Source organism: Apis cerana, linkage group LG6 (genome assembly GCF_029169275.1).
Source record: "Apis cerana isolate GH-2021 linkage group LG6, AcerK_1.0, whole genome shotgun sequence".
NCBI lineage: Eukaryota > Metazoa > Arthropoda > Insecta > Hymenoptera > Apidae > Apis > Apis cerana.
Genome location: NC_083857.1, coordinates 6,916,040 through 6,929,866, shown reverse-complemented (window position 1 = coordinate 6,929,866; position 13,827 = coordinate 6,916,040). Strand labels below are relative to the sequence as shown.

The following is a 13,827-nucleotide window of genomic DNA, read 5'->3' as shown; positions in this document are numbered from 1 at the left end:
TATGTGCAATCATTAATTGAAATAATTTAAAGAAAAAAATTATTCTTTTTTAAAAGAATTTAGATTATCTTCGATATGAAAAAAAAAACTTCAACACTATTTTTTCCTGTTATTTTTCTTGATAAAAAAAATCCATATTTTACACTTTGAAGAATAAAATATTTAGTTGACTTGTTCTATTTAAAATCAAAAATGTAAATGAAAAAATATTACTCACAAAAATAAGGGACACATACTTTCAAGTTAAATGTGTTTGTAAACATAAAAAAATACCATACATGGTATAATACGTATAATAATTTACAAATCATGAAATTTCGTGAATCATAATAAATCAATCATAAAATTATTAATTAGTCATCAAATTTCTTTTGCATAAAAATATACATTTTAATGTCAAAATGAAATATGGAATACCGTTAGAAATTTATTTTCTCATTATCTCGGAAAGATAATAGTAACTATACATATGTACACATTCATACAATCTTCTCTCTCTTTCTTTTAAAAAGAAATCATATTCGACCTTCGCCATAAAGTACATACTAAATAGTATTTAACGATCAATAAATCTCATATATACTACATAAAAAATAATGAACAAAAAAATAGTTTTTTTTCCCTCTTCTTATCCCTTCTTCTCTTCAAATATTTATCAATAAAAGTCACTAAATTTTTAAAAAAACATCTAAGTTGCTCAAATATCATTGTTCACATAAAAATAGTAAATGATAACAATATAATAAAAAGAAAAACGATGAAAAAGTAACTAACATAACCTATTTGAAAATAAGAATGAACAAACATGCAAAGTTAGACAGCAGTGAACGTTGGATTATTGACCCTTAACAACGTTCAACGAGTTTAACGACACCGCGAGAAGCGAGCCGACAATTATGTCTCCTTTTTCAGGCATTAAAACGTTTCGTTTGCGAAGCGTCGCCTTTCCGTATGGCCAAGGGCAGTCACCGTTCGCTTGTGCCGTTTGAATGATAATCAGCTGTCTTTGTCTCGTTCGTTCTTCGCGCCATTACAATGGCGAGTGGTGGGGATAGGGCACAGTCACGCGACCTACGGGTGCGTTTCCATTAATTCTCTGCGAACGTTGTCCTCACGAGTCCTGAATTTCGCGTTCGCCTTAAGCAAAATCGACTAGTAAGTTCGTACTCTTTTCTCGAATTGCTTCTCGCCCGTGTTAGGAGTTCGTAAATCGCTCGCGATCGATCGAGCCTGGGAATCGAATTCGTTTCTTTGCACGCTCTGGCGAGCACGAGAACGTAGTCAAGGTGTTGCTTCATACATATGTGAAAAAAAAAAGAAACATATGTGGGTTCAGAGTGATTTTATAATCTTGATTGATTGATTTGCGAGCTCGAACGATATGATGGATCGTTCAATCGTGTTATGGAGATATTGACGAGGAATGGAGGTTAAATGGAATGGTGGTCATGTTTAGAGTATTTCCATTTTGTTCTAATTTATTAATCGAATTACTTTTTTGTTTATTTTAATGCTCGTACTTAAAAATTTAAAATAATTTGTAACCTTAATTGAAAAATACTATTTCAATCGATAATCAAATATCATAATATAATTATATTGAAATAAGCAAATACTGAAAATCTCTTAATGAAAGTTCTTCAAAAAAAGTTTCGTATAAGGATCGCCATTTATAATTTTTATTTGTAATTATCTGAAATTTACGAAAGTTGAGATTTTAAGAACATAATACATACAAATTATTGTATATATTAAAATACATAGCGATTCATATAATATAAACGAAAATTAATTTCGTATTTGTCTTGCAATAAAAATCTTCTCTATTTTATGTTATATTAATTCACATTAAATTTATTCTATAAAATTGCCATAGATAAAATTATTATTTTCAATGTAATCGAAATGCTAATTGCTTACGTGAGTACAATAATTATCAAGGCTTTTACAAATTTGCAAAGTTTGATTTGAGGTTATATTTCAATTATTGAAAAAATATCAAATATTATTGCCTATTTTACTAGACACTTACTTTAGATTTGATTTAGATTACTTTAGACTAATTAGATAGTAAGATAAAATGGATTTTATTTATTTTTATTCAAAATAATTTCTATCGCCTATGCATTATATATGGGTATATTTAATTAATAATACATATAGATAGATACACAATTACTACGTATCAATTTTCAGATAAATTTTATGAAGAATTCGTGGAAAGCATGTTAATCGCACATGATTAAGGCAGTGAATATATTAATTACGAACGATATCGAGTTGAATCCATTATACTTTCAACCGAGTTAAGTGAAAACAAGATATAAAAGTTCGAAAGTGCATCGTTTTTCATAAATCATAATGCAATATTCATAGAAGAACGAGAAGTTTTCTTCTTTTTCATTACATTAATCGCATCTTATAAACTTCTGTTGTTCACAACTAGTTCATCGATGCAACCTGTAATCGCAGAATCGTGTGTGCTCATTTGCCTTGGAGGAATACGTGCGCTACCAATTAAATCAGGCTAAACTGAAGTCGGTTCTAAGATAATATCAAAATGACTTCTCTGCGCATTAACTAGCTCGATAGACACGATGAATGAAGCATAAATCAAAGTGAAACGAAGAGAAATAGATTATCGGAAGTCGAAGACTGACTATTGATTTCTGGGGAGACCAGGAAGTTTATTCATGGAAGAACAAGAAGCTTCTTCTTCATTTATGGTATTACTCATAGGATACTATAAACAGTTTATAACTTGCAAGCAATTAATAATGTGTGGAATTAATTGCATACATCATTATGCTTATTTAAACATAAAAAAAAATGCGCATAGATGTTGATAAATTTTTTTTAGAACTTTTTAATATTTAAAATATTGAAAATATTTAAAATGAACAAAATGAATTCCATGAAATTAATAAAAAAAAATTGAATTAATAATAGTGTTGAAATTTCATTATTAAAAAATATTCACAATTAAGAGGAAAAAACATCTGCAATAAATTCTTTTTTAAAAATTGATAACAATCTTAAAATTTCTAAATCAAAAACTAATTCATTTGTGAATTTCTTAAGAAACGTTTCTAAAGTTATAAAAATTTATTCTGTTTCAGTTCATCCTTCAGTTCCACAAATATATAGTAAATAATTCAACGTAACTCGCACAACATGCAATCTCAATCATATTTACGATCACGCGAGCGAATCGAAACGTAGAAATTATTATGTTCGTGGTATCGTATTGAAAGTCCAAAGAAAAGAGGAGAGCTCCTATTTCCAAGAGACAGTTCGTCGGTTAATCGAGCGTGCGCTCGAATTCAACTCGACATGACATAACGATTCGCCGCCAATTGATTAAACTTAACGACGATTAAGAGAAGGCAAAATGTTGACATAAATTTCTATTAAAGGGTCATGGGACCGTGTGTAACTGCCGTCGCCAAGAAGCATTCCTGTTGGATTATATTCAGTTTAAGGTTCCAAGCTCGATCTTTTTTATGGTTCTTTAATAAATTACGATATACGGTTTACTTAGATCAGTGTTTCTCAACCTTCTTTGAATTGATTTTTCTTTATAATGATTTTATGATTCTTATATAAAGATAAATTTAATGAGATTAATAAAAAAAACATTTAAAAACGCAATTGATAAATTATAATCAATAGATTAAGTTGTTTTAAAGAGAGAATCATTTAATATATTTTTCCTCTTTATAAAAAATCAGTATTATATCAATAATAGGACAACAAATTAATATTAATTATAATATTTGAAACAATAAATAAACGGTAAAAGTGATTTAAAATATTAAAAAAATAACGGGAAAAATAAACTTAAATAATCCTTAAGGAGACTCACTGTGGTTGGGAACCAGGAACTTAATCAAACATACTTGGAAACTGTAATTTTAATTTTTAGGATGTGTTTGAGTAATTTAAAGGAATTCGAGTTGCTCGATTAGACTTGTCCGCGTTTCCTCGTTTGTGTTAATAGGAAGCAACTAACTAGTGGTCATTGGCCCAAGAGTTACTACTGGTTTGGGTAAATTACGAGTTACTGCTACCAACATAAATAGTTACCGATTTAAGTACTAGTCGTGTTTAATGAAATTTCATTTTTTTTCATTGAATAAATATCGAAATATATGATAAATATAATAATAATAATAATAATAATAAAATAAAATATCAGAACTCTGAAAGGATCATTCCACGTGAAAGATAATCTTTAACGTTTTACCAATGAAATAATATCATAAATAAATAAAAACAGTTAACATTTTTCACGTTTTACAATGGTGCCACGCTCGATCAATCTCGTATAATGAAAAATTATTATCGGCAATCGCACGATTCGCGTCGCTGCATCGGCATAAATAAAAAGCAGGCGTGTAGAATAACCAGAGACGAGTAATCTCTTCCGACTATTGCTCATATAAATTGTAATTCATGTGCTCTCCTCCTACCTTCTTTTTTTCATCTCTTTTCTCCTCGGTCCAGATCTTTGCCAGTCGGTACCAAACAGCTCGAACGACAGCAGAAACGAGCGAATTCGAAAATTAAAAGTATCAAGATATTATTTGTTTTCACCTGATGAGCAAGATTATCATATTTTAATTAAACATATTTTTTTCAAGATGAAATTGTTTCGGAAAACTGAAAAATACTTGATCCTCATTTTCCACAATTTTTAATTATTATTTTAGCTATATTGAAAATATTTAATTTCTGAAAATTATACAATCTTACATATTATTTGTAACTAATATAAGCTATATAAATTATGAAAAATGTAGATACTTTTTTTTTCTATCTTCATATTTTTTGAGGATTAAAAAAAAGAATTAATTTTTTCATAAATTTAAAATATTGATATTGTATATAATAATTCATTTTAATATTTAATTATAATCTATCTTCATTTTCTTTTCAAGGAACAAATAGAAAAGCATATATCAAAGATGATACAATGGAAACGAATATTAATAGAAAGAAGTTTGGAAGAAGAAAAGATTGCAAGCTCAGATTTTTCTCAAGGTTGCAAATGGTACGATACCGGTGTGTTTCGATCTTCAAGAGATAGGTACTTACGTACAATAATTCCCTATATCCAAGTTATGCATGCGGTTTACCTTGTGACATCTCTTGGCTGCAGCCACGCGCCTTTCTAATGCGAATCTCGAACACGACGTAACTGCCTCGACTTATCTATCTACAGGGTGTTCTAAACGTAACCTTTCAAATTTTTCGTGATAAATTTATCACTTGTTATCATACGATAATCTCTATTTATTAAATGTTAAAATTCATATCATTGAAATTATATGTTAAACCTCTTTAAGATGAAAAATTAATTCATTTGTATTTATTTTGAATTTTATGTTTTTCTTATACATTTGTGTTGTAAATATTATATCTTAGAAATTGTAGAGTTTGAACATGTAATTAAAATTACTAATAATATATTAATTTATGCTAAGGATAAATCATTTTTTTACATTTTGAGTCATTGCTATCTATTAAAATCCAAGATCATGATTTATTAATCTATTTTAATATTTCCTTGCGTGATAATAATTTATTAATGCTAAGATTGATAAATTATAGATTAAATTTTATATTTCCTACAATCAGATGATTTAATTTAGAAAATTTAGAAAATCTTTTTTGTTACTATTATAAAAAGAATTTATTGGTAATAATTACTTGAAATATGTCATTTGTAAAATATTAGCATAGAAATATTAACATGTATTTACTATTTTTGCACAAAAATAATATCAATTTATCAGAATAATAATTTTTCTTTATATTATTTTATAAATAGTTTTATATTATAATTCAAGATTTATCTAACTGCTATTACTACAAGTTTAATATTCCATAAATTTCACTTTCACAAATTATCAGACAATCTATAATTCATAGCTTATATTATAAGCTTAATATAAATTTATAAATTATTTTTAATTAAGTCAAAAAAAGAGGCATCTCTATCTTATTTATCTTTTTGTTAATAAAAGTACACCAACGCAAAAAATTATGATCTCTAATCATAGAAAATTAACATATTCAAATGTTCTCTCACACATGTCGATAAGTGAAACACGGAAATCTCAGATTAGAAAAAATCTCTCAAAGGAAATATGAAGAAACTGAATGGAATATATATCTTTTCTTGATGTAACAAATACGATCTAAATATAGATTTTTGTACTTCATGAACTTATGCTAATTGCAGAATTATTCAAGGATTCGAATCACACAACAGTTTGAAAGCAGAGACTTTGGTGCTAGCTTTCACCCTCGTTTGGTGAAACTTCTTTATAGAATGCTAATGAGATGTTAGAATTGAAATATTCTTCATTGATATTAAAGTATATGAACATTCTAAATCTATTGATAATTCAATTCTCAATTATATTATAATAATTGTCATACAAAGAAATATTTAGATACCTATTTTTCTAATGAAAAAAATAAGATTAAAACTATCCTTGAACTTTCTATTTAGAATTCTGACAATGTATATTTTCTAATACTATATATTATTGTAGAAAATTATTTCTAGATTAAATCTAAATAATTTTAACTGATTAATTAAAAAAATAAATATTACATTTTTTGACTTTAAAACAATTAAAAAAAATTATCTTAACTTTTCGTATATTTTTATTATTTCTATCATTAAATATACAGTCAGGAAAAATAATCAATTTAAAAGAACAACAGTGTGCATCCTAATCGACCATAAAAGCCTTTTAAATTCTTTTCACTTCAACCCATTCATTGCGTGAAAGTGAAATAAGCAAATAAAGAAAAGAAAAAGTTATTTCTCGAACACCAGATAGGTGTATAACCCACGTAGTTACGTGGGATTAGAGACACGTGGGCGTGCAAGGTATCTCGGAAGCGTATTAGAAACGTCACCTAGCTAAGAGCAGAGGCTCATTAACCTGTGTGCACCACACAGTTGGCCAGGTGGGACGATATGCGGTAATTAGAAAAATAACACGATGCATCGAGTGAACGCATGTGTTTCGACATATTATCAATCCTTCCTTTTTTTTTTTTTTGATCCTATGAAAAACTCTTGCCAGATGCCAGAGAAAATTTGAAATATGAAATGAGAGAAAATTTTAATATTTTCATAAGGCAAAAGTGGGATAAATATTATTCGAAATAAGTTGAATCATCATTTTTTTTTCATCCTATGAACTTTTAGGAAATGTCAGAGAGAATATGAAATGATAGAAAATTTAAATATTTCCATAAGATAAAACAAATAGATATAAAGAAGAACAATTGAAATATTTTTATAAGCAAATATTATTTGAGAATATTGTTTCATTTAATATTTTACTGTTTATTATTTGTCGATTTTGATACAAATAAAATATTTATTTTCCGTTTAAATGAAACGCAATTTAACAAATTGAAAATAATTATGTACTTTATTTTTTTCATTTTTTTATTCCTTGCACAGTAATAATAGAGGGAATTTTTATACATGTTATTAAAAAATGATTTGATTTTAATATTTATATTTAAAATATTAACTTCTTTATTAAAAAGTTAAATTAAAAGTAACCAATTAAAAGTAGAATTTAAAGGGAAAATTTATTTATAAAATCTCGAATGTTGCTCGAAGAAAAAATGTTTATTTCTATTCGTTTATTTTAGAAATCTATTTTTCTACAGTCTTGTTTTTCAAACTTATTCATTTCTTGCGTAATATTATGTATATTTTCAAACAAAAAAAAAAAAAAAACATAATATCCTGTCGAGTTATAAAGACTTTTCATTGAGAGAGATTCTTTTTCTAGAAAACTATTTGAGTGGGCGTCACTAGCTATTCACTTTTATAACATCGTATGAGAAATATTATATTTTATATATAGAATAATTCTCGCTAGTATCGAAGTTAAGAGGCTAGAGTTGAAATTAAATGAATTATTTATGCAAATCACAATCTATCCGTGTTCATTGAATCGAAACTATAAACTTTAATCGCGTAACTTCATAAAATAAGGTGTTAACAATATGCAAAACGAATCGATATTCCATTGAAATGGATTTGAAAGGTGTTAAATTGAAATTTCATCTGTTCGTGAGGATATTTAAATTTTACAAAAGTATTTGTTAATATATTACAAGACGTTAAATGAATATTAAAATAACAATCGAAATATATTTTTATTTAATTATTTGAAGCAAATAAAAAAAAATTAAATCGAACTTCGTTTAAAAGCTAAATAGGCTAAATATTTATGTAACTCCTCGTGCAAATAATTTTTTAAAAATCTAATTAAATTATACGAATATAAAATAAGAAATTTATCATAGATTAATACGAATAAGAGAGACTTTTCCTTATATCTCAAAATCAATGAACCATCCCTCTCATCATGATGGATGACAACAAGCAGGATAAATTATATCATAATAGCTAACATTATCGATCACCTTATTTAGCACATAGCATTAAATTACGAATGACACAAATTTTATATCAATTTTATATCAATTACAAGAGACTTTACTTATCGATATAAATTAGCAATTTTATCAAACGAGACTTTACCCCTTCATTTTCGACGAGCAATTTATCGATAATCAATTAAAAATAAAGAAATACATTTTTTGATATATCAAAGAACTAAATTCCACGATTAAAATCGTTAATCGATCCATCACAAATACAAGCAATTTAGTTTCTTCATCACGGATGAAAAAAGATTTTATAAAATTTTTTCAATCTTTTTCTTGCTTCCTTTTCCCTGTTTCCTGAACAATAACTCTTGTATTCCCCGGACACAATCCACGTTCCTTTAACTTTAAAAACGTTTTCAAAATTCTTCGCGCAAGGGACATTTTTTTTTAGTGGACTAACTTTCGAGTTTTCCTGATACACGTTAATTCGATTTAAATTTGACTCGTCTTGCGAATTTGTCTTTACTATTTTTCGTTATTTATTATATTCTCGAATATTATCAAGGAATATTCTATGTAAAAGTGCTAATATATCTCAGAATAGAAAATTATCAAGGAAATTATTGCTTTTGAACGGTACTTTTGACTATTTAATGGAGTTTACTTGCGTTGAAGATAAAAATTACTGGATAATTTACTTTTAATGCGGTATCTTTGTGAAAAATATCCATTTCATTCAAACGTGGATATATTTGAGAATAAATCATTGGAAATAATATCTTTCATATGTCGTGGACACTATGTTTTGAGAGTGAAATTTATCGTCCAACAGTCTATGAATTATTATTCATTACTGCACAAAAAGTAATTCTCAACCAACACAGTTATTTCCATTTACATACGACGATACATTTGACGATAAAATACTCGAGGATTCGTCTAAAAAATTATTTTGAAATTAATTATCCAATAATAATTTTCACTTTCGACACAGTGTCTACTTAAGCAAAGCAATTCTCGAGAGTAATTATTAAAAATTTCTAGATTGTTACTTAACATCTTCTCTAATAATTAAACAACTATTTGTGTAATAATAATTGAGAAAAGCTCACCAATATCGAATTCGCCATCCTCAAACTCACGTACTAACAAAAATACTAGGAATTTTAGTCGCGACACGTACAAAGCTTGCTAGAACATTATTTTCATTAAAAGGTTAAAATTAAGCCAGACCACCGAGGTGACTTCGGATTAATTCCAAAATAAAGCTGCAAAATGGGTCATAAAAGGGACGCAGTTTGTCAAAGACTGGCCAACGAGAGAATTATTCAAGAGAATGCATACAGTTTAGTTTGGCCATGCATCAACTTAATGCTAGTCTGATTAATTATTCTAAACTGTTAGGGACCACTAGAATTCGTCGAGGACGCTTGTTTTAGGAACAGTTTGAGATCAACCTTGTAAGATCTCAACAAATAACCAGAAATAACTATAATAATCACATTATAAACCTGTACAAATCCAAATATAAATGTTTGTTATTTATTTTATATATATACTTTATTCAATTCTTCTTTTACAAATTAAGATTTATAAATTGAAATTTATAATTTTTATTGTAATATCTTTACAATTTGAAAAATTAATATATTGATGATTCTTAAATATATGTTCATGTCTTTTATCTTTCAATTTCTACAATATTGTCTCGAATATCTCTTACAATTGAAAAAAATATAAAGCTTGATACAAAGTTTAGTATATATTAAGTTTTATTAATCCCCTTTACTCGAAAATTTTAACAAAAAAAAAAAAAAGAAATCTTCATAACTCGACTCTTCTTTTGAGAGGCTCGAATTACCAAGATTCGACCGTATAATTCACGATTGTCTCGAGTGTTTCAACACATTTCAGTTAAAAGGACATATAAACGTCGATTACACGGTGAACCCTTCCAATTATGATACACGAACGAAGCAAGGCTAAATGGAGAGAGAGTTTCATTTCACACCGAGTTATCGATATTTGATTCAGTGTGAATCCTGAGGCTTCGCGAATCGGCACGTCGGATGTATCGTAATTGAAAGGAAGTATTCCATGATGGGTTTGCGGTAATAGAAAGCGCGCCTCCTGTTCCATGAGGAAATACAAGTTGTAGACAAGATTGAGGTAAAGTGTTCCGCGCGCTACTTGGTGCGTGACCATTGGAAAAAATAGTGTGAAATTATGCTTTCCAACAATGTACGTTTCTGAGTTTCGAGAACGGTGTTCCATATATATATTGTTTTTACATGCTTGTGATTTGTTTGCGAAAACGTGACACGATAGTAATAACAATATAGGAAAAAAAAAATCTAAAAATACATATTTATTTCCTGTTTAAACCGAGAATATTTCACTAGAAGATATTCTAAACTTATTTTATTTGCATCTTTAGCACGTTGAAATCGCATAAAAGATTCGAAAAAAATTCATCGATATACTTTCAAACATCTGACGTACTTTAGAGATATAGAATTGAATGTAATAAAAATATAATACGCGTGCTATTGGAATAATGAAAGATTTCATACACTACTTAACGTTATTAAGGTTGAATTTCAATAATTTTACTGTAAAATCATTTTTTTATTCAAAATATACATTCTCCTGTTTATTAGTGCTCCCTAGGAACAATGTTACTAGAATAAGTAATATACTTGTTAGCCTACCTTATCGACTGTACTTAATATAACCTAATAAAAATCATAAATAACAGAAATATTTATATTTTATAAATATTACAGTTGAAAATAATTTAGAAAAATATATCAAGTAATCAATTTCACTAATAAATAACTTACTAACAAAAACGTGTCACATATTAGTGATCTATCTTCGCGTAATACGCGACTCAATAACCCGAGTGAATAGTTAAACGAACTGCGCAAAGCAGTAATTGAACGAAGTAGCCAGGACACAGAGAGGAGAGCAACAAGTGCGTGAAATTGTTAGGAGGTTACAATGGTAAACGACGAAGCGTGAATCGGCCAGCTAGACAGTCAGGCGGCTCATCCTGTCGTACCTTAATCTTGCATTGTTGCTCGCTCTGTTTGCCAACGCTCCGGCAAATTATGCAGATTGCTCAACGGTCGAACGACGCAGACAGAAACGATTTTCCTGTGTCCACTGCGTGGTGAACGAGGCACACAAACACCGATTCGAAGGATTCGAGACGAAAATAGTGGCGCGTGCGAACACATGTTAAATATTAAACAGCCGCGATGCAAAAACGGAACTGGCCCTCATGCGTCAATCGTACGGTCGCTTCTTATTCCAGTTTGTTGGCTGGAAGACAACGAGTTAACCTTTTCGAGATAATTTTTATATTTTATTAATGTTGACGGTTAAATAGTTTCCAATTAAACGATCAATTTTAATTTTTCTCTTTTAAAATTAAAAGAAGAATACGAATGTAAAATTATCTTCATATATATATATATATAATTATTAAACATTTTTTTTTCATTTTTGCTTTGAATTTACTGCAATATATATCCCTGTATATATTACATTCAATGTATTATTTAGAATTTGAAATTTTTGGAACAAGTCCAAGAATTTGACAGAAGTATAAATTATTGTAAATAAGAATAAGGAGCAGTCCTTGTTTCGGAAATTAGAACGTGCATTGAGATTTAGAATGCAGAATAATATCTGTCTCGGGACAAATGACAAAACGTCGAAAATTGGAACGATCGATTTCCGAAAAGATATATATCTCTCCATCATCGAGGTATACGTATCGCACATCAAGTGGCCGATAAAAGCGGGATCCGCATTATCCATTCTGGACCCGCATAAAAGACGGTAGAAAATACGCTGGCCTGGCCGGTTTCTTTCTCCTGCTGGGCCGCACTGTGCAGGACTAACCCACGTTTCGAATAATAAACTGGTTTCGAAGTTCCGGTTTTCCATCTTTCTTCGTTTCAATACTCCGGTCCGGACCAAAGAATCGCGCGTGCGCAAACCTTAATAAGGCAACGAAACCTTTATGCTCATACATGGCGAGACTAGGAGGCAACCGGTATTCTCTTCTCTATCTATCCCTCTAGCATACATTCCAACGTGGAAGAAGCATCTTCTTCTCCTTTTCCAGTATAAGCGCGAGGGATCGATCGAGGGAGACCTATTCGACGATATCGATCAGTCTGAATCGTACGATGACGGGCATCCTCCTCTGCACGTATATATAAACCGTTGGCTAGATCTTCGAACCGACCTTTTGTAGGTTAAATACGCAAGTGTATTACGTTGAGTTTACATTGTAGGATTTAATAGCCGTGGTCAATGCTTCGTCAAGTGATCGTCGTTAACCTCACCTGTTCTTAGAATTAGTGATATCAGCTGTAAGATCTCGCGTCAAGTATCTACACGAATGTCCCTAGATAAAAAGGAGGAATTCACTGCTAGGAATTTTCTAGGAACTTTAAATAAAATTATATTAAAAAATTGTAAAAGTAAATATTGCGAGATCATATTGTGAGAATACTTTCCAAAACGGTTTACAATTTCTGTGTAAATCAATACTTATGAATCACAATTTATTATCATCAAGGTAATAAATATCTACGCGAATGTCCCTAGATAAAAAGAAGAAATATGCTAGGGATTTTCTAAAAGTAAATATTACGAGATCATGTTGTGAGAATATATTTCCAAAATGATTTACAGTTTCTGTGTAAACCAATACTTACGAATCTGTACTATTTATTACCATCACGATAAAAATTAATACTCCATGGCAAGAAGAGTTAGAAATATCAAACTAGTGCACATGCGTGTACATCGTCACTCTGCCAAGAATATTTCCAACAAAATTGCTCTGACAAATTTTTACAAAATCCAAGTATCGCATTATCAATTACCAACAATTTAATGCCAATACTTACAAACCACATTATACTCGTACCATCATCGATAGAAAAAAAAAAAAAACTCCATGACAAGGAGCGCTCCGATACCGACTTAATGCGCACGAATGCGCGCACATCATCATCATCATCGTCATTATCATCTTTCCAAGAATGTTCCATCATCCAACAACAGGCTATCGTTCCCATCAAACCCACGAAACCCCTACCTCTCTCTAAACATCAATTTTATCTATACATGCATATCGAGTGACGCATTAAAATTCCGTTACACGTTTCTTCATCACACGCAACGGCCGATCGAACACGAAAGAAAGAAGGAGAACGAGCAAACACACAGTTGTCCAGAGGAAAAGTAAGACAAGAAGAAGGCAAGAAAAATCCTGCACGGTTCGTCGCGATGCCCTCCCCTCTCCTTCTTCCTATCCGCGTAAGCGTTGCCCGATCAAAGACAATGGAAACTGGAAAGACAATC

The 13,827-nt window shown here is 29.6% G+C and overlaps 1 protein-coding gene and 1 long non-coding RNA gene across 5 annotated transcripts in view; one reads left to right on the top strand and one right to left on the bottom strand.

Annotated features, from left to right (window-relative positions):
* The window catches only part of LOC107992577 (probable serine/threonine-protein kinase dyrk2), a 203,119-nt gene that overhangs the window by 12,952 nt on the left and 176,340 nt on the right, over positions 1-13,827 (bottom strand).
* On the top strand, positions 1,141-5,485 carry LOC107994625 (uncharacterized). Of its 4 annotated transcripts, none has more exons than XR_001765354.3 (4): positions 1,151-1,442; positions 2,197-2,726; positions 3,120-3,482; positions 4,941-5,485. It is a non-coding gene; the product is annotated as an uncharacterized LOC107994625 (long non-coding RNA). The 4 variants fall into 4 exon arrangements; XR_001765351.3 differs by having other exon boundaries at positions 1,151-1,457; XR_009830063.1 differs by having other exon boundaries at positions 1,151-1,920.